Source organism: Sciurus carolinensis, chromosome 14 (genome assembly GCF_902686445.1).
Source record: "Sciurus carolinensis chromosome 14, mSciCar1.2, whole genome shotgun sequence".
Taxonomy (NCBI): Eukaryota; Metazoa; Chordata; class Mammalia; order Rodentia; family Sciuridae; genus Sciurus; species Sciurus carolinensis.
This window is the reverse complement of record NC_062226.1, coordinates 28,222,612-28,247,751: the sequence shown is the minus strand read 5'-3', so window position 1 is coordinate 28,247,751 and position 25,140 is coordinate 28,222,612.

Here is a 25,140-nt window from a genome sequence, read left to right as displayed (position 1 = left end):
GTGACATTTTATAATTTAACTCTGAAACTTCAGATTTAAGAGTTGAACTGCCAGCTGGGACACCTTTTCTGTATTACCTCCAGGCCCTTCAATTCAATATATTAGAAGTTATAACTATTACCTACCCTGCCAGGAGTCTACTTCTCCACATTATTCTTCTGTAAATGAATAATATAAATTTTTAAGTATTCTACAGACCTATAAGAGAGCCTATGAAGAAGCTTTGCCCATCCTCAGTCAAAACATCTAAATATTTCTAGCACTTTCAAAAGTTTATTCGTTTCAGTCTAACTTTGCTTCCCACTATCATTATCTTGGGCAGAGCACTCATTGTCACGTGCATGATTTTATCCTTGTCTATTACTCTTTTAAAAAATCTCTACTCCATAGCAATATTAGAGTTATCTTTTTAAAAGTATAAGGTTGAAAGACAGTAGAATGAATCAGACATAGCTTTCCTATGTTCATACATGAATACACGATCGGTGTAACTCCACATCACGTCCAACCACAAGAATGGGAAGTTATACGCCATGTATGTGCGATATGTCAAAATATACTCTACCGTCATGTATGTCTAAAATGAACAAATAAAAGAGAAAATAAATAAAAATATAAGGTGGTAAACTATCTTTTCTATAAAACTGATTTTCCTCCTTTCACATAGAATTCACTACCCTTTATTTGCATGACATTTTTTACCTTATTTTCCACAGTATTTCAAATATATTATCATTTTGGTAAAAATAGACTAAATGTTCCACTTTGAAGTAGAGAAAAAGATTGTTATGATGAATAAAAATGGCAAAACCTGGAAACAAAAGAAACATCTCCAATGCAAAATTACTAAGAGTTGAAAGCATAAAAAAACAAGATAAAAAAGAAGCAAAAATAAGGAAACAAACTTTAGGCTAGGTATCTCATAGGAGCTCAAAATGTTATTTTTATCAAGAAAAGTGTCCAAGGTTATAACAGGATTTTAACCTGGCAGTCTAAAATCCATATGCTGTTAAGTACCAAAATGAACTGCAAAGACACAGATAAAACATTGTAAACAAATACAGGGGAAAATATTGACAGATTTGGATATAGCAAATTATTAAAAATTTCTTTCTATAAAAAGGTACCATTACAAAAGTTAAAAGAAGAGCTATATTTGACAAAAAAAAATTCTAATCTGATCTGACCTGTAGATATAACTACCAGTTTGCAGTTAAAATGAACTCCCTATGTACATGAAGGATTACATGAATGGTATGAATCTACATTGTGCACAACCATAGAAATGAAAAGATGTACCCCATTTGTACAATGAATCAAAATGCAGTCTGTAAAACTAAAAAAATAAAAATAAAAAAAATTAAAAAAGATCTTACTAAGTGGCCACAGACACAGTGAGCAGAATGCAGTACTTCTGTTTTTGAAACCCATCTCTGCTGGCCACCCAGGGGTCATGCCACACATAAGCTGCTCTCCTCCATTTGCTAAGTACCCCTTCCAAGAACAGAGTACTTACTTTATGGACTTTGGTACCAGACACCCCAAAAGCTTTATTGAAATTTCCTTGTCCTGAATATCATCTAAATGTCTCACTCATTTATAGCTAGATCTGAAAGTTCTCCCAGCTTTCCCTGATCCCTTCCTATTTTCTTGTCATACAGCCATTCCCCCTAATAACCCTGTTTGGGCATCGCCTTCTTGGTATACCCAGACTAAACACATCCCACTTACAAGATTCTGTATGGCTTAACCCCTATCTACTTCTCCATCTTCATCTTGTTTAGTACATTCTTGGATATTGTCTTCTCTAAGGATATTGGCTTTCTGTTATTTTATATTGAAATTAATACCTTCCTATGTTTTCCTAGTTAATACCTATTAATCCTTCAACTCTCAGTTTAAGAATATCATTTTGGGTAGTGCTTACATGTTATGTATACATTCTGTATCTATTGCAGTTCTGCTGCATTTGAAATATAATGTTTCATTTTACAATCATTTTATTAATTATTATTTACCCCACTAGACTACAAGCTGAATGACTAAGTGATTGCATAAACAAACAGCCAAACTATTTTCTTACCATTGTATTCCCAGTTTACTGTAACCGATTTGGTATAAAAAGTTCACAATAAATCAATGCTGAATGAATCAGACACATAAAATTTCCGTTTTTATTGCTGGCAAATCACACTGCAGCCTAGCAAAATGTTTGCCTTCCATCAATCAAATGGTCCTCTCCCTCCCCCACACCCTACCTCCCCAAACTATTAAACACATACTTACATTTTTAGTTTCAATACAAACATTACTTCCTCTGAAAAGTCTTTAATAGAGTGTACCTCACCCCGATCTACATAGAAAGCCTTCCATTGTGTACTAGGATAGTTCTGAAAATAATTCCTTATATAGCTTATCACATTTAAAAAATTTACACTGATATATATACATATATATATAGACATTTACTTGCATAATAATCTGTTTGATTCAATCATTTCTCTCTTACAGGCTTCCAGTAGGCTGTAAGCTCCATTAGGACAGGGATACAATAAATATTAGTTGAATTAACGAAGAAAGTTGTCTTCTCTTTCGTCAGTAGTGCAGTTGTAGGAAGAAATATTTGTAAGAGGAGAAAGTGGGTAACTGCTACCTGGACAGATCATCTGAACCAATGCTGGGTTAAAACTGGGGTGACAGATATGGAAGTCAGAACACTATTATGTTTAAAAAGATAAAAAAGAGAATAAAACATGTACAAAAGAAACAAGTTGTGACCCACTGAAATACAAAATGTTTCCCAGAACTTTGATGCTAATATTAATCCATATATTCATATTTCCAGGAAAATATATTTTGTGTATTAGATCCATAATGTGTTAATAGCCAGCCAAAAACAAGTCCTGTCTGTCATGATATTGTAAGGAGGACTTATCATCAAGCATCAGAGTCTTGACCATGAGTTCAACTGATTTATGTTATTTCTCTGTTACTAAGCAAGGTGGGGTATTTTTAAATGATTTTTCCCAAAATGATAAATAGTGTAGATTGCAATAATTAAATAATAATTATAATAATAATCAACACACCATTTATGGGGGACCATGTGTTTGATCTAATAAAAATGTAGCTGGGATACTTATTCAGTTTTCCCCCAAGAATAAGCACTTTCCTCACTTTTATCTATGATAGAGGGCCTGAATCACTTATTGAGCTGATGTACATCATTTGACATTGTATATGTGGTTTTGAATATATATACAGATTAAGTACATGGGACTAAGAAAATTTAGGACATAACTGAGGTTAAAATTTTTGCTGGATACTAATTCACAATAATGGGGGGATGCTAAGGAAGAATAGAGTTACTTTATATTAGGTAGAGGCGAGTTAAGAGAGGGGAAAGGATATGGAGGTAGGAAGAATAGTAGAGTGAACAGACATCATACCTCATGTACATATATAACTGCATGACTAATATGATCCTACAATATGTATACAATCAAAAAATGAGAGATTATACTTCATTTATGTATGATTTATCAAAATGCATAAATACATTCTACTGTTATGTGCAACTAATTAAAACAATAAAAATTTTTTTTTTTAAATTCTTGCTGGGAGGTTCTGGGCTAGGTTCAAGCTGATAATGAATACAACTTCACATTAAAATTGACCAGACCATACAGCCAGCATCACAGACACTAGGTAATGGTTCAGTGAAAGATGGGTGCTCTGCTGTGGTTGACTCAGCCTCTGTGTAGCTCCTGGGTAAACAATGCCCCCCATCAGAGACCTCTGCTTTCCTTCTGTACTTCAATTTCATACTAAAGACATGGAATGCTTTCCAGCAACGCTCTATATGGTCCATGTGCCCATGAGTCTGTAGTCATTTCTATCCCAGAACTTTCCACATACCCAGTACCTTGTCAATTTCTCTATTTCTAGGATCCTAAATCTACTGCCTCATATCTTATCTCTCCCAACTCAGCCTCAGGAAATGTATTTAAGTCTATGGAGCATTCATCACAAGCACTTGGCATGATCCTTTTAATGTACACAAGCTCTTAGAACTTTTCACTAGAGTGATCCCCTCTGGGTACAGGTTGTGTTTGTAAATAAATTTAATTCTTGATTTGGTATTCCAAGACCCAGGAGCTTCAGGGGATGGCACACGATCAATAGGTTCCTTATTCCCCATTATCTTGGAAACTTTTAAGACGATTTTTCATTTAGTTTCCTGTCTTGTTTTGCTAACCAGAGTTTCAGCTACCCTATTCCTCATTGTCACACCACATCTTTCTGACACTATAAATGTATGTGATCAACAGCACAACCATGAACCAGCCATTTGTCAAGTTAATAGCGCCTTTGCCTTGAAAAGAAATGGAAATATTTCTTGTTCATTCTCGGTACCCTTCACAGACCCTTTTACTCTTGCCATTGTTTCTCTGGGCAGGTGATCCTATACACTGCATCATTCCTTTTGATTTTTACTTTTCGCTACCTTTGCAATATTAAAATTGGAACATGACCCTTTCACAACATCCAGCTCTTAGATTTTGACCTTTACTTCTTCGAACCTCTAATTTCTGTTTCGGAACTGTTGTTTTATTCCCTATTTTCCTAGGCCTACATTGGTTATGTGGGTCTTTTTGTTAATGATGAATAAATGTCTAGTACAGGTTGAAAATCTTTAATATAACATCATGAAACTAATTAATTCTATGTGGCCTTAGAATACACTCTCTGTTTTTCATATTTGATATTTCCAGAAGTAATCAGTAGATATTATAAACAAAATTGAAATATGTTGCAGAATGATAGTTAAACATTTAAAAACAAATCTTGTAGCAATTTAAAATAATTATATTCATACAAAGAATCATTTAGGAGAGTCTGGGTAACTACTCTGAGAAGCCACAAGCCATGCCTAAGAAGAAAAACCACAGTTCCAAAGCCACACCACTGTATCTGCCATCAGCTGCTTGTGAAGAGTAAGCACTAGGATCCTAATCATAGGTAAAGCAGGAGTTTAGAATCTCAGTGAACAGAGGATTTAGGCAAGAAGTTCAAATATAGAGCCAAGGAAGAGAATTTTGATTATAAACAGAGCTGCATTGTCCAGACTTTCTACTTTGGATGCTGGCTACCTGGCACCTGAATGACTTAGATATGCAAAAGACAGGATTGCTTTGAAAATAAAAGGATTATTATTGCTGTCCTTTGCAGCCACATACCAACTACAATTATAATAAGTAACAGAACTTTGTTGGCTTGGTTTATAAAAGGTTATTGAATTGAAATGCATATGTATATACACCTTCTACATATAACATACTTCAGAATTACCATTATAACATAACACTGTATTTGCAGCATACAGTGCTTTTTTCTCTCTCTCCTTTTTTTTTTTTTTTTTTTTAAACTCTTTTCTGTTGTCCCAATATGGCATTTTTCTCTCTGGGTTCCCCTCCCAAATGTTTTCGCAAGCTTTTTTATTGTCAGAGACTATTCCCAACCATTGATTCACTCATCTCCTCTCAGTGCTGATTCTGAATTAATGAACTGCACCATGACCAGTGATTCCAAGGGGAGAAGGGGGTATTAATAAATGGGTAATGTTTCAAAGTATAGGCAAACAAGTGGGCAACCTCAGGCTTGTTTACCTACAAATTTCAAGCCTCCAAGGACTGTGCTCCAATTCAGAGCCAGAGCTCAGGGCTCCTGAGGGAAAGGAAGGATGAGACAAATATGGACAAGGTCAGGGGAGAGAGGATACAGACTCAAAGTGGAAATTGAAGTGAAGTGTGATGCCATAAGTTGGAGCAATTTCTTTGGAGGGCTGATCACGTGGGTATTGGAATCAGACCACGAGGACACCATAGATGTTAAATCAGGGCACAAGATAAACACCCAGTGGATGTTTCATTACAAACTAAATTAGCAACAAAGAGGAATCAGGCATAATGTTAAAGTCAGTGCTCAATATCAGTCCAATAATTCCTGAGAGGATGATCTGAAGTGATAGGGTATCAGAATTTATCCCCAGGAGGGTATAAGATCTCTCTTCTGTGTCCCATCCCCAGTATTTATAACTATACACTGTGTACCAGAATGGTCATGGCCTGAATTTGAATGTCAATTTTCTTTCTGATTGTTTAGTGCCCTCGCCCTATCAATTATCAAATATTTAAATATCACCATTACCTATACTGTGTGCTCTTTTCTATCAAGCTTCCCTTGACACTTTGTTATATTCCTACATGTGAGTTTGACCTTCTCCAGTGTGAACTAACTCCCTTAGGGTAGTGACAATAACTTAAATAATAGCTGTAATTGCTTGAGCAATTAATGGATATCCCGTGTGCCAGCCATTTTGTACATGATTGCTATTTTTTTTTGTTTTAAGTCTATAAGGCATTATTACTTTTATCCTCATTTTATAGATAAACTAAGGTTATAAGTTTAAGTAACTCTCTCCAATTAAATGCTACCGAATCCATATTCCTTGTTCTTTTCTTTAAACTGTGATGTATTTCACATCTTTCTCATCTTTCCATCTCCATTATCTGCTATACTGGCTGGAACATTTATGCAATAAGTGAATTGACTGATTCAAACACTGAGCATCTTATATGTCAGGTTCTGTTTTAGGCTTTAGGAAATAACAGTGGTGAACAGAAATTCCTATCCTCATGCAATTTACATTTTGTTAGAGGAAATCTGACAATAAGCATAGATGACAGAAATGGCTACATAGGTGGGTAGAGATATAGGTGAAAATGAATTAATAGACAAGTAAAATAATGACAAAGTAAGTACTATTAAAAATAAAGGAAGCAAGGGGGTGGAGAGTAACAGGTGTCCTGTTGGACAAGCAGAGGATGTCTCCTTGTAGGTGACAGTTGAGAAAGACCTGAATGAAAAAAAAAATAGAAATCCATAAAAATATCTGTGGAGAAGTATTCTAGGAAAGTAATGTTAAGTCTGAGTTTGTTTATGAAGCCACAGTCACAGTAGCAGGGGGTCCAAGATGGCCTGAGTAAAAGAATGTGAAATAATAGTAGCAAAACAGTGAGTCCTGAACCATAGCTGGGAAACCAGGAGGTGTCAGGACTGTGTAGAAATGAACAATGGCTTTTACTTTGTGTGGCATGAGAAACTATTTTAAACAGTTTTAAATTTCCCAAATATCCCTCTGGTTATTGTTCAGAAAATGAAATTTCTTGGCGGGTAGTAGAAGGATGGGACCAATATTCAGCAAGAATTGATGTAAGATTAGACCAGGGTGGTTGCAGTAAAGACTGGATTCTGACTATCTATTAAGTTGATATGTTTGCTAAGGGGTTGTATGTAAATTGATAATTGGATAAGAAGAAGAGACATAAATGACTCCAGGTTTAGGTCTGAGCAACGGGGAAAATGGGAATCTATCCATCAAATGAGATGTAGTGTTTTTCTAATTATGTAATATTAAGCCTTCACATAGCCTAAGTAATACTTTACCTACCACCTAAATGTATACATACCTTAAAATGTTCATAAGGATTCTATTTGTATTTAAGAAGGAAAATAAATTGTGTGATTTTGATCTCAGTATCTTCCTCATTTAAACCTATTTTTCTCCTTGATTGATGGCATCTTGGTTAACAGTGCAACATCCACCTAAAACACCTAAGTTAAACACCTTGGAATTGTTCCATTTGAATCACACACTGAAGCCTATAATTTCTCCCCAGCTCCCCACAATTTCCCTTACCCAACTCAGAAACTGAATTAGACAACTCAATATCCCTTACAGGAAGAAGGTCCCATAGTTGGATGGATTTCATTTAATCTCTTATACCAGTTGGGCTGCCATTGGCCCTACCCATCTTGCAGTCAGTGTTCTGGCCAGCCCTTGTGTTTCATTTACATGAAACTGAAAATGACATTCTCTATTTCAGGTTGCCAAAAGTATTATAAGTCCTACTCAAAAATACTAATCTTATCCTATTTTTTTCACTCTTTAAGGGGATTTCAGCCTCCATCATATTTAGCTAGAGCAGAGAAAAGGTATGTGGTCACCCAGGTAGTTGACTTAGAGGTGATGTGATTAATGATCTAAATCACCAAAAGCAAAGGGGGAGGGGAAGAGTTATGCTATACAGTCAATGACAAAGAAAGGAGCCCCATATAATTTGAAATAAATTTTAAAACTGGACTTTGCAAACACAGATGAAATCTGAGAGCTGAATGATGTGATTGTCTCTTTGTTATCTAAAGGAAACCAGAGAAAGGTTTGTGCAGTGCAACAAAAAATCTGCATCCTGATTGGAAGAAACTGTCACGCAAACTAGACATAATTTCTGTGCATGATTTCTGCTGCAAGTGCCTTTCTCAATAACCTCTCCCACAAAAAATATTTTAATTGCAAATTGAGTCATTTACTAAGAATAATAAGGACAAAATACAAAGAAACTAGGAAAAGTATGATGTGTGATATTAGCTGGCAGAAGGTAAGCTCAATCCTCAGGCACCCACCATGACACTAAGCTCCTTATGAGCTTGAGTGCAGAAGATTGAGCAAGTTTCAAATTTACAATCTTGGCAATGACATGGTTGTTGGTGCACATGGAATATTAATTCACACACATCAATGCCAACTGTGTACCCCATCAATCAACTCACTACCTTCTCTTCAATAAAGCAGCAGTTATTTAAAATATTCAGATACACAGGGAGGGAGTAATAAAGACATACTTAAGGAGCATAAAATCATGTATATATAAGCACAGACCTATGTGCCCATTTTGATTGAATGAATTGCAATCATTAAATCATTCCAAGCAACTGTTTAACTCTTTACTAGCTAAATTTCAGTTCTTGCATATGTTGGTGAAATAGAGTCAAAACAAAATCTTCTTTCAAACTAGAAAACTTCCTCACCACACTTAAAAAGAGATAGAAAACTATTATTTCATAAGCATTAAACAGATTGTGGTGCATAGCAAGGCCGTTTGTTAGGAAACTGTAAAAACAGAAAGAAATCTTACTCTCATATATAGGCAAGCAGATACAACCCACTACCGTCATGTTTAGAAGATAAACTATAATGAATCCCAGTAAGGGATCTTGGAGACCCAATTCATCACAAACAGTTCATCCTAAATTCCCTAGGCAGTTCAGCTGACCATCTGTGTTCACTAATTGACTTTATCCAAAAGAAAATTAAATCTCCACTGTCTTTAAGGCAGTAGCAAGGCATTTGCCAAAATTAGGGTCCTTTCCTCTCCCAGCAACGGGGATGTAGGGGTACTACCTTCATGATGCTTACATTTCAGAGGTGGTTCTCAGGTCTTTGAGATGGAATTCCTGTGTCATAAACTGGGTAAGAGGCTTATTTAGTTTTTAAAAAACTATATGAGCCTCACAGAGAGAGAGAACTTAATTATCTTTTTTCAAAATAAACAAATACTCTAAGTTCAGCTTAATGGTAAAGAGAAAACTAGTTTGTATGAGACCCTACTCACAAAACTAGTACATCAGGGCTCATACATATTTATTATGGGTTCCTATTGACATGATGGACAACATGAGTAATTCCCAAACTGTTGGAGAGACCATTAGCAAAAGAACATAGTCTATGGAACGAAATATAGAAATTAATGATAGAGCAAGAAAGCATACATTTCTAGCCAATGTACAGTGAAAGGATGGAGGACAATGTGTTTCATTTATGAAGGTAGTCATCTTGGGATGCATGTGAGGCTCTTCTGTGGGAACCCCCGTCTCTGTCACTTAGCTTCAGTGTGACCTTGGGCATATTGCTAAACCTTGTCAACTCTATTTCTTTACCTGGGAAATGGTGATTATATACTTAATCGAATGCACAGTGTCATGGATTTAAGTAGCACAATTTTTATATATCATTACAAGAAAAATGTTATGCTATTGTAATTATATAATGTCATTTACTGTGAAAATTATCACAATTTAATGACATTAAGTCATGGAAAATGTAGTTTTCCAAATGTGAAGATAGCTTCATATAGTTTTGGTAACTATATGGCATAATAGTTGTAAAGTGTATAGCAAGTATCTGGCACATAATATATGATCAACATGTGATTGTTGTTAGAATGTGATCAAAATAGTTTGGAACTTCCCTATGGGAACAAAAATTCCCAGACTCATTGAATAAACCAGAACTCAGGAAGAATTTGCTCTTTATGAAATATCCACTTAAAATATATATTTACAAATAAAGGGCTAACACATAAAAGAGTAAAAATGCTCATTTTAGAACAATTTTCACAGAAAAAAGAAGCCTAATGGAAGAAATACAGTTAGGAATGTTGTCCATTGTAAGAGTAACATTGTATTCCACAGCAACATTAAAAGTGTTATTTTGACACATTAGACTTTTGAAAGCCCTTTGAATATTTATCTCCCTTCTGGGTTCATTTTTCTCAATTGCAATTCTTAGACTATCAGGTATTTCATTTAATTTTAAAAATCAAGTTTGATGGATTTATCTGAGTTTTCTCAAAAAAACTATGTCAAATTTTTTCTGTATATTTGTAATGATTTTTTCCATTTTCATATCTGTTTTTACTTGTATTTTCCCTGGGTTAAAGTAGTTAATGAGTTATCTGTTATGTTGTATAATACTAAACAATATTTTTGAATTTATGTATTGGTTCTGGTAAAGATTTTTATTTGTCATTCAGTTAGTTGATTTCCTGATTCAGTAACTCTAACTTCATTGGTTTCTTTTGCTTTCCTTGTCTTTGCTTGCTTGCTTTTCAAGTTATTTAATTACTCCATTCTATTATTTAGGTTGAATGTATTTTACTTGTTTTCTGCTGTTAGGAAGACATTAAAAGTGATGAAATTTGCTCTCAATCGTTTTAGCATGATTCATGTGTATTAATATAGAGTATTTTAAAATAAATTTCCTAGATATTCTTAAGTTTTGATTTTCTTCTGTTTGAATTATCTACTTTTTAGGAAGGTATTTTGTAATTATCAGGAGATAGAGTATTTTTAGACTGTCAATATTATAATACATATATATCTACCTTAATAATATGGGACTCATTGACCCTGGATGCAATATATGCTTTTCTTGTACAGATTTTGATCTTTTGCTATGGAAAACTCTTCCTACAGATTGTCCAATATTTTATCTATTTCATTGGTACTCCACTATTATCCAGTGGTCCAATTCTATGATGATAGTTCTTTTTTTATCATTTATATTATCATTGTCTCTAACTATTTTAGAGTATTTAATTTACATTATCTAATTGGTATACCGTAAAATACACAAATCTGGAGAATGAACAAGTGTATAGTACAACATGAGTACTATAAGTAATAAAATTTTCTGGTACTTGTGATTTCTGCTAAATAAGTAGATTTTTTTTATCAGTTCTTGCCAACAAAACAAAAATAAATGGGGTAATATGGAGATACTGGATATATCAATATGTTTCACTATAGTAAGCATTTACTCACTATATGTATCTATCACATGTTATATGCATTAAATATACATATAAAATTTATTTTTTGGAAAATGCAGAGATCTTAAGTTTCAGTTTGTTGACTTTTGACCAGTGTATGCTCCCATGAAACCACCACTCCAGACAGAGTATAGGATATTTCCATCATTCCAGAAATGTCCTTTATGCTCCCGTCTAGCCAATTCTCCTTCCAAAACAACCACTTCCTGTATTCTATCACCACAGTCAAATCCCTTTGATACTTTTAATTGCTTACATTTATTTGGAGAGTATTATTTTATAAACCAGTGTCCTACGCTTATAACTGGTATTTGACTTCTATTAGTTCTGCTTTTGACTGCTGAATCTTGCACATCAGTAATGATTTTATTCTTATTTTCTACTGATTTTCAATTCTGCCATCTTCTTTCTACTGCTGGTGTTATAATTTCTTAAAACCTCTTTTTCTGCTTTCTATAACTTCTCTCTTGAAATTTTTCACAAATATATATTGTCTTTAATTTTTTTCAAGGAAAGAAAAATTATTGTCAAATTTATCAGTTCCCTAAAATGATTGTTCCTTAGAGGCTTATTATTCATTTGACCTATATGTTTACTTTTTTCCTGATATCTATACCCAGTTCCCATGTAGTGTATAACCATCTCTTATTAAAGGCAATGCTATTCAAACTAATATTGATAAAAATAATATCAGAGAACCTTGATGTAATAATATCAAGAATAAAATATAATTACTTGTAACTATATAATTATATAATTCTTATAATTATAATATAATTACTTCTCAGAATAATCTAGTATCTCTCATTCCTGGCATTTCTTTTTGACTTGGGGTCACCTATGCCTCAGAATTCACTATGCCAGACACTTCCAAGTCTCTCATTTAGATTCCTTTGGGAAGTAACAATACCAAACTGTGACTTAAACAACAAGGATCTGGTTTCTTCACATAATAAGAAATCTGGAAGTGGACTGTTGCTGGCCTTGGTTCAGTAACTCAGTGACGTCATCGGAGACTTGGGCTCTTTTGTGAGCTATGCTTCCCTGTCTTCAGGTGTTGGGTTTCCTTTCCACATGTGTTGCCTCATGGTGATAAAATGGCATTACAATTTCTGGAATCACACTTAACCATCAAAGCAGGAAGAAAAGAGGAAAGAGCAATGCTAGAACTTTCACTTGTTTCATCAGGAAAACAAAGATGGTTCTGGAATTCTCTTTGTAACCTCTTGATCAGAAATAGTTCAAACTGGAAGCTCTTATTGCAACACAGGTTCCGAATGAAAGCATATCGTATTTTCAAATTCTGTTGCTGGATCATATATAATCTATGATGGGTAGCAAGTAAGAAAGAAGGGGACTAGACATTGCTGCTGAGTTGGAAAACCAACAGTGTTTTCCTTATGCCTATTTGTGGTATGAAAGGACTCTTGCAGGTAGACTCTTGTAGTCTAGGCTCTCTGGGTAATGGAATATAGGCCTTTGTTTTTAAAGTCTATCCATGTTGTTTCTTGTACATGGAGTCCATTGTTTCTCACTGATGACTCAAACCCTGTGGTACGTACCCACCACTTTATCTACTTCTTCAGACATTCTCCACTTCTCTCTGTTCCAATGATGTTGCCAAGAACATCTTGAGCATGTGCTTATATGGACATGTGTTGAGTATTTTTTTTGTGATATTTACCCAGGAGTAAGATTGCTGAATACAGCATATGAAAACGTTGTGCTTCACCCATTACCATCAGATTTCTCCACAGACTGGCTACGGCAATCCATGTTTTCAATGGCAGTGCCCACGGCTTTCTACATTCTTATTTCCATACCATCACCTGGTGTTATGTCACATTCCAGTGTTTGCCAGTCTAATAAGGGCAAAACAACACACGGTGAGATTACTCTGAATTTCAACTTCCTTTTAATATGTGATAAACTTTGATTTATTAAACAAACATTAACTTTAATCTGCCATAGACCTTATGACTATTTTTTTCTGATGAAGTTCTCCTTCAGATGGACTTTGGTATTGAGGAGTTTTAAAATTTATCTCTAAAATTTTGGAATATTTCATTTTTGTGGAATCAAATTGATCCATTTATGTCTCCACTTTCTCTCAGGTTTCATGTGTTGGAAATAAGTCTCTTATCTATTATATTAAATAAAAATTATGCTAAATATGATCCTAAATATATATAACAACAAAATGTTCATCTTTTAAAAACTGGGGAATGAGCAATTCAGATGACTTTTCTGATCCTCAACTTTACTATATTCTTTCCTTCTTGCTAAGAGTTTGGAAGTGATCAGAACAGAGGAAAAGAACAGGAATGGGGAAAGGTTCAGAGATGAGGTAATGTCTGCTATATGCATTCTTTGATGATAAAGGAACTGAGTTTTTTTTTTTTCACCTTGAGATTGCTATTTTTAAAAATTTTGTCTTCAGCTACAAGATATCCTCCCTTGACTTTTTTATTGGTAAAATTTAAAACCCAAACAAAAATTCAACAGGTATAAACCATTGTGAGCTAAAGCAATTCCTATTTTCACTTCCTACCTCTTCTAACCATAAAATTGAGTTAAAATTGTTGTTCATTATTTATCATACGATGGAAAAATCTTAGGAAAATCAGTCGTGTTAACATCTTATTTCATCTGTACCATAACATTGGAGATTATTATGTAATTTCAATGTACTCTTTCTGGTTTCTAAGGTTTTATCTCACATATATTTATGAACTCTTCTTTGTTCATTTTAGTGTATTGTTTTCCTGCTGAGTTATTATTTGTAATGATTTTCTCTTTTCTTACCATCTCATAGCATTTTGCAGTCTCGAAGTTATACTTCGGGTACCCTTATGAATAAGCAATATTGACATTTTATAGAGAAGTAGAATCCCAAAGCAAAGATAAATAAAACAAATCAATAGCCTGCCAAAGTTTGCTTGTGAGCCAAAGAAATTTATGATCCACCAAAGAAAGTATATAACAAACACAAAAAATAACAATTGGCCCTGCAGAAGATTTGTCATTTTAATCAAATGGAATAATCTAAGTAGCTATGAGAGACATAGGTAATGATTACATACACTAATGATGGCTTATGTCCACAGTAAAAGATTGAAAATTAGTCTGAAAACACCAATGCAAATCCAAATTCTATCATTTGTAAGCTTCTTAAATATTTCAGGGTTAATATTTTGGAATATTTTCCTTAAATTGTTTCTTTAGAGTAGAAAAGGAAATAATAGAAATTGTGAAGTCTTAAGCAAGCACAAAGAAGTAGACAGTTCCCCAAAAATTTAAGAATAATATACCTTTGAATATTTCATAATTTTTGGTACTATTGTTTGAACCCAGGGGCACTTAACCACTGAAACACATCCACAGTGCGTGCGCACACACACACACACACACAAATACACACAAATAATTTTATATATAAATACTTTAGAGACAGAGTCTCACTTAAGTTGCTTTGAGTCTCACTAAGTTGCTGAATCTGACTTTGAACTCAGGATCCTCTTGCCTCAGCCTCCAGAGCCACTGGAATTATAGGTGTGCACTACTGTACCCAGTTAGAAATTATTTTTTAATCATCTCCCAATCCAACCTCAATGCAACTAACAAGTTGTATCACAAAACAGTTGTATCACAAAACAAGAAGTTAGGTTGCTCTGAAGAGACTAAATCAAAAGAGTTTCAGTATTTTTTCTGTGGTAATATAAGAAATTCAAAGTTATTATTCTTGCATTAATTTTAAGTTCTGATAGTTGTTAAGTAGTTTCAGGGAAATTCCAGATGTATCTGTCCAACACTGATATCTTGGTATGCAACACACTGTTTAAATAATGCATGCCTTCCCTTAACATCCAATAGTCATGTGCATCAGTGAAAAACCTTAAGTCATGTAAGTCATATTTAGCCAATAGGAAAAGAGCAAAATTTCACTTTGAAAAAAAAGAAGAGCATCTCATACACCTTTTTCTATTTTGTGGTACCTAAAGGGAGTCTGAAATTTACCCTATATTCCTAAACTAAAAGAAATGTTCACTGACTCTAGTCATTGTCTCCTTGGATCAGTGAATGCAGTAGTGAGAAGTGTTCTAAGCAGCAGAAGAACTGCAGAGGGAGGAGACTAGTCAGGTCTTTAACATTCTAACTCATAATCACAAAGCATACCTTCCCTATGATAATTAGGCTTTCCAACATGGTGTTAACGTCTTCAAAGTCATAAATAGCTGAAAATATGGCTCTTGGTTGTCTGCATTCAAATACATATGCCATCCATAAACCACAGAAGAACTTTTCCCCTAAAGAATTAGTGAAATTGCTTTATTAAATTCCAGAATACTAGTAGGATTGGGAGTAAAATTCATAACTGAATAGTCTTCAAAACTTTGAAACTCTGGAAGTAGAAATGAACTTGAAGTTCATTTTCTTGAGGCCCAGATTTCTTCAACTAGTTCTAATTTTTCTTTATTATAATAACTGCTAATTGAAATTTGTTCCATTTTTGTAGCAAAAGTACTAGTTTCCATGAATGGTTAAGCACAGAATTAAATGCAGTCTTTAAAGAACCAAAGCTGTGTTTGCCTATCATCAATCAGGCAATCAGTGAGAAAGACTTATTCACCTCTGGGCAAGAGTGGTAGATAGAAATTGCAGCAATAATTGGAATAGTCATCTCTTAACCAAAAGAATTATTTTTTTTTCTTTTTGTAGACATTTTTTTGTGAGTCAAACTAGACTTTTTCTCCTTAATCAGCCCATAAACTCAATAAATCACTAAATACTATGTAATTTACATTCTGAAGTATCCCTGCTTCAAGTCTTTCTCTTCACTTCCACACCTAAGACCTTCAGGACACTAGCATCCATTACCAGAACTATTACAACCATCTTCTAACTGCTTTTCAGATTCCCCATTTCTACCTGTTCCTGTATACTTCTACACTACAGTTCAAGTCTAATTTGACCATGTTATTAAATTCTCCTTTTCTACACTGTAATCGGAATCAGTGTAACAGTGAAACCTGTACCTTGAGCCAGAGGACTGAGGTCTAGATCTTTCCAAACACTTTTATTTCCCAGAGCATGTTTTTCATGATGATTTCTCTTCTCTATGTTCCCTCTGCCCAGAATGTTCTCCTAAATCTGGAAATATCTCTCATTATTCTTCCTTGGGTCATCTCAGACAGAGGCAAATTTCAACAGAAAATCTTCCCTGACATCAACTAAAACTTTAATGGGAATATCTTATTATTGTCAAGACCATAGGAAACAGAATCTATTGTTGTCCTCATTTTACAGATGGAAAAACTGGAATTCATAGAGAATACTGAAATTCATAGATATTAAGGCTGTTACTTAATACCACTCAAGTTGTAAGTAATATGAGGTATGAACTCTGCAATAGGAATCCAGCACATTCATGAATCTTATTGCCCTTCCATGATTTTTCCTATTTTTATCTCAAGACATTAAAGAGTCTTGGTGCACTATAGTTTATGACTCTCTCCTCTATTAGACCATGAATCCTTCAGGGCGGCACAATGTCTGTTTTATCCTGCCTGAATTGCCAGCATCCAGTCTGACCCTGATACACACTGGAAAAAAAAATGGCTTGTGAATTGTTCATTCATTTACGTTTCCTTATTTCTTTTTATTCATTAATCATTCTATGACTATGACCATCTAAAACACAAGCTAAAATATGGAGTAGATATGAGCTTCGAATCAGGTCAGTGGGTACCTATGCAATGTTCTTTAAGAGAGCTCAGCGTGGGAAAAATGTAAACAATTGATTTAAACAAGGTATCTGTATTTGTGAAGGAGGAATCCTCTTTTGTTATCACAAATGTTTCCTGGAATTTTGCCTGTGCATGTTTTGTCCTCCTGGTTAGATTCATAATCCCTAGAGAGAAGAATCTTTATCTCTATGCTTCTCACATTGCTTAGTAACATGGAATGCTCTGTAAATATTTGTTGAGTAAATGAACCAATTATTTAATTAATTGCAGTTCATTAATACAGAAGCTTGATTCTATTAGCATATTTTAAAATTCACATAGGAAAAAAACACGCATTGTATCAGAAGGCTATCTCATCATCCTTTCTTGAAGATCTCCACACTCACCTCTTTCGTGTTCACTATTTCATCACTTTACAGTTTGGAGGTTGAATATTAATTTTCTAATAGGATTAAAAAATCAGACTTCAAGGTTGCCACCGAGATGGGTAGTGATTCCGAGTGTAACTGGGTACTAAGTACCCATTATAGTAGATGCTCACTTGAACATTACAAAACTGAGAAACTAAGTAGGCCTACTACTAAATTCCAACTCTGCAGCTTACTAGGTACATGAGCTTGAGCTAGTTACTTTACCTTTCTACCTATCTACATAGGAAGGTTTTGCTGAAGAAAGTGCTTACCGCAGATTTGCCCCATGGAAAGTGCTATCATGTGAGGGGCTTTTTTTTCCTGATAAAATATGAGAAACTAGGGTTTCTTCCCAACTCTGATAATAACAAGATATGTGACATTTGATAAGTAAGTTCACTATCTGAGCCTCGCTGACTTGTCTTTACATAGGACAAATACTATTAAATTACCTATCTGGAGGAAGACTAGGGAATCAATAGCTTATCTTGGTCTCCTATAACTATAAAACCCTTTATAGAAAATTTAATCTGCTCCAACTAAAGCTGGGCCTAAGATTCTGTGGAGAATCCATGGATCTATCTTTTTGATTATCTTTATAATTATTGGGCAATAAATAATAAAATAAAACATTCTTGCATTAATGAAGCTTCCAACCTGTTGGGAACAACAACAATCACATTTTGTGTACGAGATCAGGTAGTGGTTTACGTACTATGAAATAATAAAGAATGAAGAGAGATAAGAGTGACTGACAGGAGTTGCTCCAGGGATGCAGTGGTCTACGCCTCCTGGAGGAGGTCGCATTTCTTGAGACCTGTGTGACAGGAGGAACAAACCACATGTGAGTGGATGAAGAACTTCCAGGAAGGAGGACAATAAGTGCAAAGTCCCTGAGGTATGAATATGTTTGTAGAATTTAATGGACAGCAAGGAAACCAGAGGTCTTCACCAAGTAAGGGCAAGAATTATAGGAGGTCAGAAAGAGAACCAAGGTCCAGGTCACATAAGGCCATGAAGGTCAAGGTGAAACTTTCATTTATTTTAATTGCAAGAGAAGGACCCTGGAGGGTTTTGTGCCTTGTATTTTAAGAATTAATCTGGAGCTCTGTGGTGAAAAGATGACATGTCATCTGGTTGTCAACTGCTCCATTTTCTGACCTCCACTTCGGTTCGCATAAGTTCTTTATAACATAAAACTAAAGCCAGGTGTAAAGTTGGAGCGGTCTACTGAAACTGGGTGTTTAGAAACAACATCTCCACAGAGAGGCCCATTATGAAGACCAGAGGAAACCAATGTTCTGTGGAGAGTCCACTGAACAGAGTTCAGGTAGGGGAAGGAACAGGTAACAATTTCCAAGTTGAAAATAAGAGGGAGTGTGTAAGACCCAGAACTGAGGCTAAAGTACCAGGAGCAGAGGGAACAAGGGAAGGATCATACCACATTTAACTGAGACAATCATCAGACCAAGCAAAGCCCTGAGTCACTTTAGTTGGCTTTATTCTAAAAGTAATAGGAAGTCCTTTAGCAATTTTAGGCATTTAGATACTGAGATTTATAATTTCAATATCTTTCTAGCTGCAGTGGATATGAATATCACACAATTATTATTATTGATGAAAAATTTGAGACTGCTGTCTTGCACGAGTGACCTGGGAGACACGGACATTTCTTCCTTGCTCTCTATGCCCAGTCCTGTTAATACCACTTGTTCTGAACTTTTCAAATCTAGTGCTTTGTGTCCAACTTGCCACAGGCTCAGTATTGGTCCAATTGATTATTCTAAATAGAATCCAAACTGGTTTCTCCTAAAGGGCAATTCTCATTGTGCCAAAATCTTTTCTTAAATCTCTTTAATGTATCTCTAAATACTTAAAGTAAGTGTAAATCCAGTTCTCCCAGGACACTCTTAGCTTATGCCTTTTGTCCCAGAGCGGTTATTAACGAACCAACTCTCCCTCTCCTTGTGGTATGAATGACAAAACCAAATGATACAAATTGTACAGAGATCTAATACTTTCAGTTGTAAACACAAACGCTTTAGCAAATCATGAGTCCCTCTGAGACCTAAACACCTCCACTCTTGATTGCCCCTGTCCTCCCCAATTTTTCTTGGCATACTTAAGTATGTGTAGTGTTTTTAAAGTACAACATGCCTAGCCCCATTGTCTTTGTACATGGCCTGTATACCTCCCTCACTTCTTCCAACAGCTAACTTCTTCATGATCTTCAAATTTTGGAACAGATTCCACATTCTTCTAGAATCCTTTGCTATTCCCAGATTAGGATTTTTGCTTATAATGACATCACCCTTGGTATTCCCAATAACTACCACAAAGCCAGGAAGTGTTTTCTGAAGACTGGAAAGCAGGAAAGGAAGGAAATAGAAGGGTGGGCAAGAAAGAAGGAAGGAAGGAAGGAAAATAGGGACGTAGGGAGAGAGGAAGAAGGAAAAATTGTCTCACACATCAGACATGTTTAATAAATTTTGAATATCTTCAACATACAGTCTTTATTCTAATCTAATTACCACATTCATTAGAAAATGTTTATCCATTTCTAGTCTAAAAGTACCTGTTTTATAACTAATATCTGTCTTATTCTCAGAGTCCTATCATATAATGGATGGATTTGGATCTATTTTTTTCTGGTAAATAAACTGAGAATTCCTCCCAGCTCTTCTAATGGCTTTTCAGTATCATTTTTTTTTTCATTAACTGAATTAAAACCAAGATATTTTTAGGGCAAAGCTATAAATTTATTTCTTTAAATATTCTGATGGATGACATTTGATTACAAGCAGCAGTTTTTCAATTCATCTTATCACACTTCACTTACAGATGTTTTAGTCAAAACTTCATTTCCCAAGGATTGTTAATTCATAGGTCTGTGCATTTAAAATTAAGTTAAAGAATGGATATCTGAGATCAGAGAAGAGCCACTGGCCTTATTACATCAGTTGCAACTGAAATTTAAAACATGATCAAAATGAGGCTAAATTTCTCCAGGACACTGTGCATTTCCCCTATATCTCTCCAGGATTCCTTCTCTGCCTCTCCCCACCCTGCCCTTTTCCTGGAGACTGACATTAATAGACTCCATCCACCAGACTTCCTGTCAACAAACTTCTAGCTGGGTTTGCATAACTGGAGGCGCAGGCAGGCAATCCAGAGGAAGAAGAGCTTTTTCCTTTGCCCCTCTTGTATCTCTTTGCCATTCCTCTGGCTGACTGTGACCTTCTATGTACCCAGGTTGTAACTACTGCCACTCTTCCATACTTCCAGCTTTCGCTGTAGTGAGGCAACTCATTTATGACCCTTGTCCATTTGATTTTAAAACTGACCACTCTTTTCTTCTCTTTATTCTTGGGTGCCTCGCCATCCCTTGTTTCTTCCCTTAGCTCTACCTGCTATGTGAAAATCCATCATTAAATTTCCTTATGTGAAACATGTGGGATTGATTCTATTTCCTGCTGGCATCCTGATTTAAACATGGTGATCTTAATAATAAATATTTCCAAAATATTTCTCACAGAATTATATTAGGTGAGGTAATGAGTATCAGAGAATAAGACACTTTGCTCAAAAGACTTAAATGAGTGGAGTTCATTAATTTATAACAAGAAGTCCAAAGAAAATGATTACTGATTAATTTGGGACTCAATATTATCTGGTCTGACATTCCTTTGACTCACCTGGTCTTTATGTCAGGATCAAATGATGACTGCCCTTAGCTTCATCTATCATATCCACATTCAATCAGGAGGAAGGACAGAAGAGGAGGGGTCATAGCAGCTATGTCTGTCCTTATAAGATAAAATTTAATTCACTGAAGGTTGTTCTCAGCAGACGTACATTTATCATTCTATAGGCTGAATTTGTATCTTCCTACAATTCATATATTGAAGCCCTAACCCTCAGAATCTCAGAATGTAACTGTATTTGGAGACAGGTTAGTAAATCATTAACTAAGTTCAAATGATCTATTATGGATGGGTCTGGTTTTTATCCTTATAAGAAGAGGAAATCTGGACACATGTGAGAGACAGCAGGGGTGTGCATTCACAGAGGAAAGATCACGTGAGGACACAGGAAGAGGCAGCACCCCCAAACTATGGAGAGAGGCTTTAGAGTGAAACTGAGCCTGCTGACATCTTTGGTTTGTTTTTGTTTTTAAATATTTTTAGTTGTAAACAGACTAATACCTTTATTTTTTATTTTTATGTGGTGCTGAGGATCAAATCCAGTGATTCACATGTGCCCTACTCTACACTGAGCCACAACCCCAGCCCCTATTGACATCTTAATCTTAGATTTCCAGCCTCCAGAAGTGTGAGAACGTAAATTTTCATTGTTTAAGTCACCTGTCTGTGAAATTTTGTTATGAAAGCATTAGGGGAAAAATTTTGAGCAGAAATACAGCATCTGATTAGCCAGAATTACATTTCTGTGATATCTCAGCTCCCAGGGTAGCTATGGGAATATTTAAATTTCCAACTGAAATGGAAGTGACAGCAAGAAGGGAGGTGAAATGGAGTAGGCACAATACAATACTTGCCTCAAAAAATGTTTTTGTGGTGTGATTGTCATTGGATTGAAATTATTTTAATTTCCAAAATCTCACTACAGATGTTTAGCTATAAGAAGGCCCTTATTTGCTGACAGGCTTAATGTTCAAATAACATGGATCCTACTGATCAAAACAACACAGGAAGAGAATGGAGCATTTGTGAATGGACATAAATAGGATTTGGTGATATGTTTGCTCTTCAAATAATGATAATTGTATTATACTGTCACCAAAATTCCTCTTAGAAAAATAACCTAGTAAGCGCCCAGTAGAAGCAGACAAGAACTGAGGCCATGGGCATCTTCCAGAGCCAAAGCAATGGAAGAGTCTGCATGAAATAATGAAAAGGATAGGTTATGTATCCAAGAAAGAGGAGGAAGGAAAGGTGAATGAAAAACAGCATAATGAGGAGGGCAATCTGGAATGAATGTTATGGAGGACGGGTGGGCACCATGTGCAGTGAAGTTGTCAATGTCTATTGGGAAACTCCAGAAGTTAAGAGCAACGAGATAAGATCATAAATGTATACATGTGTATTTAAATTGCTGCTACATGTTATGTCCTCATCAGCCACAAATCCTCTCATGAAGTTCCAATATAAAGAATAATTTACTGTGCAAATTTATTTGAGGATGGAGTGACAAAGAACAGGGCTCTTTTTGTGCTTTTATTGAAAACACCATTTCACAAGGAAATACCATTTCAAGAGTCAGAGGAAACATCAGTGAAAAGAAAAAATAAGAATCATAAATAGGGCAAAAGAATATAAACTAAAATTTCGAGATAATAAAAAATGGCTTCCAAAAACATCTACAGTTTAATCCTCAGAACCTATGAAAATGTCAGTTCACCAAGAAAAGAAGAATTAAAGATTCAGATGGAATTAAGTTTGTTAATCAGCCAACATTATAAAGATAGGAAGATTGTCTTAGATTATCCAAGTGGGCTCAATGTAATCACAAGTGTACTTAAGGAGGAAGAAGGGAAGGTCAGAGCACTATGATGATAGAATTTAACCTGCTATTTTTGCCTTTCAAGATAAAGGACTATGTCCATGAGCCAAGAAATACAGGTCACTTCATGTAGCTGCAAAAGGACAGAAAGTAGATCTTCTCCTAGAGACTTCAAAAAAAGAAACACAAACTTACCAATGCCCTGACTTTAATCCAGTAAGTCCATGTCATACTTCTGACCTACAGAACTATAAGGTAATAACATCTGTGGTAAGTTGTTACAGCAAAAAAAGAAAACTGATACAGCTCAAATTCAAAGCACTTCATTTTTACCTATAGCCTTCTTTCTCAACCAATAGCCACAGAGTTCTTCCACAACAATAGATCTAACTAGGCTTTGGCAGTGTTGTAGGGTCCTTTCCCCATCTCAAGCCTACATATGCTAACAGATTCTGGATACTGCTCACTCTGAGTGCTTCACCATCCCTTATTGATTTCCTAAGTCATAACCACGTATTTGCAAATAGCCCTTCATTCATTTCTATTTATTTAAGTCTTAAGTGGGCCAGCTATTTTCCCCTGTGACCCAGGGAATAGGCTGTGGGTTTTCTATTTAGAAATGTCTGACCACAGATTCCTGACCTCTGACTTTCTGAGGCAAAATATCCCCCTTAAGAAAAATCACAACTGGTCTTTTATATAGAAAGAAAATATATCTGGATTTTCTATTAGGGACCAATATGTGAGATTTGCAATTTACTATGCAAACCAAAGAAAGAAAACCCAATTTACAGATGTCCAAGAGTTCAAGACATTATGCTTTAGAAAAATAAACAAATAGGGATAAATCGGAATTGTAAGTAACAAATGGGGATTGCAATATTTTTTAAAGTCATAAATTCTGAATACCTAGAAAAAATTTGAACCTGTCCATAGCAGAGTAAAAATTGGGTTTCTATGAATCAAATTTAAATAATTTGTGATCTATTGGTTTGTCTCACAAGTCCAAAGATTTTTTTTAGGTCTATCTATGCATAATTCAATTACAGTCAAATTTTTATTCAAGAAATATATAGAAAGATATTTATTTATTTGTCTTTGATATTTATAATCTCTGGTTCCAGGGATGCAGGTCATTCTGAAACTTGAAAATAATAAGAGTTCTTCTTAAGAGAGCTACTGAATTTGGCAGCTGAATCCAATAGTGTATATGTCATAACTAACTAGGATTTATTCTAGGTTCAACTAGGGCTGATTCAATATTTAGAAATCAATTCATGTAATTGATTTGTAATTTTTATCAAGAAATAATAAAAAATCACATAATGATATTGATACTTAAAAAGTCTTTGGAAAAAACCAACACTGATTGATAACAAAAACTCTACAGAATAGGAGTAAGGGAACTATTATGACTTGATAGAAAACATTTGCAAAACACATATAAATAACATATTTCTCAATCATGAGAATCTAGGTGCTTTCCTCCTAAAATTAGGAGTAAAGCAAGACTATCTCTCTCACTGCTCCTATTGAACACCATACTGAATATATTAGCAAAAGCAATAAGACAAGGAAATGAAATAAAGTCATAAAGATCAGGAAGTAAAAATAAAACTATTTTGTCTTTGGGATTTTTTTGTTTTAGTTTGTTTTGCAAGTGACATGATTTCCTATGTAGAAAATATCAATCACCTACCAAAACTCCTGTAATTGATAAACAATCATCGCAAGATTGTAGAATACAAGGTTAGTACAAAGACATCAATTGCTTTCCTATATACTGACAAGGGAAAATTGGGATTCAGAATTTAAAACATGATGTCACTCATTTTATCACTAAAAAAAGAAGTGCTTAAGAATAAATCTGAGAAATTTCATATGGGATGAGTATATTAAAGATTCTAAACAGCTAACACAATACTAAGGAAGAACAAAATAGAGGCT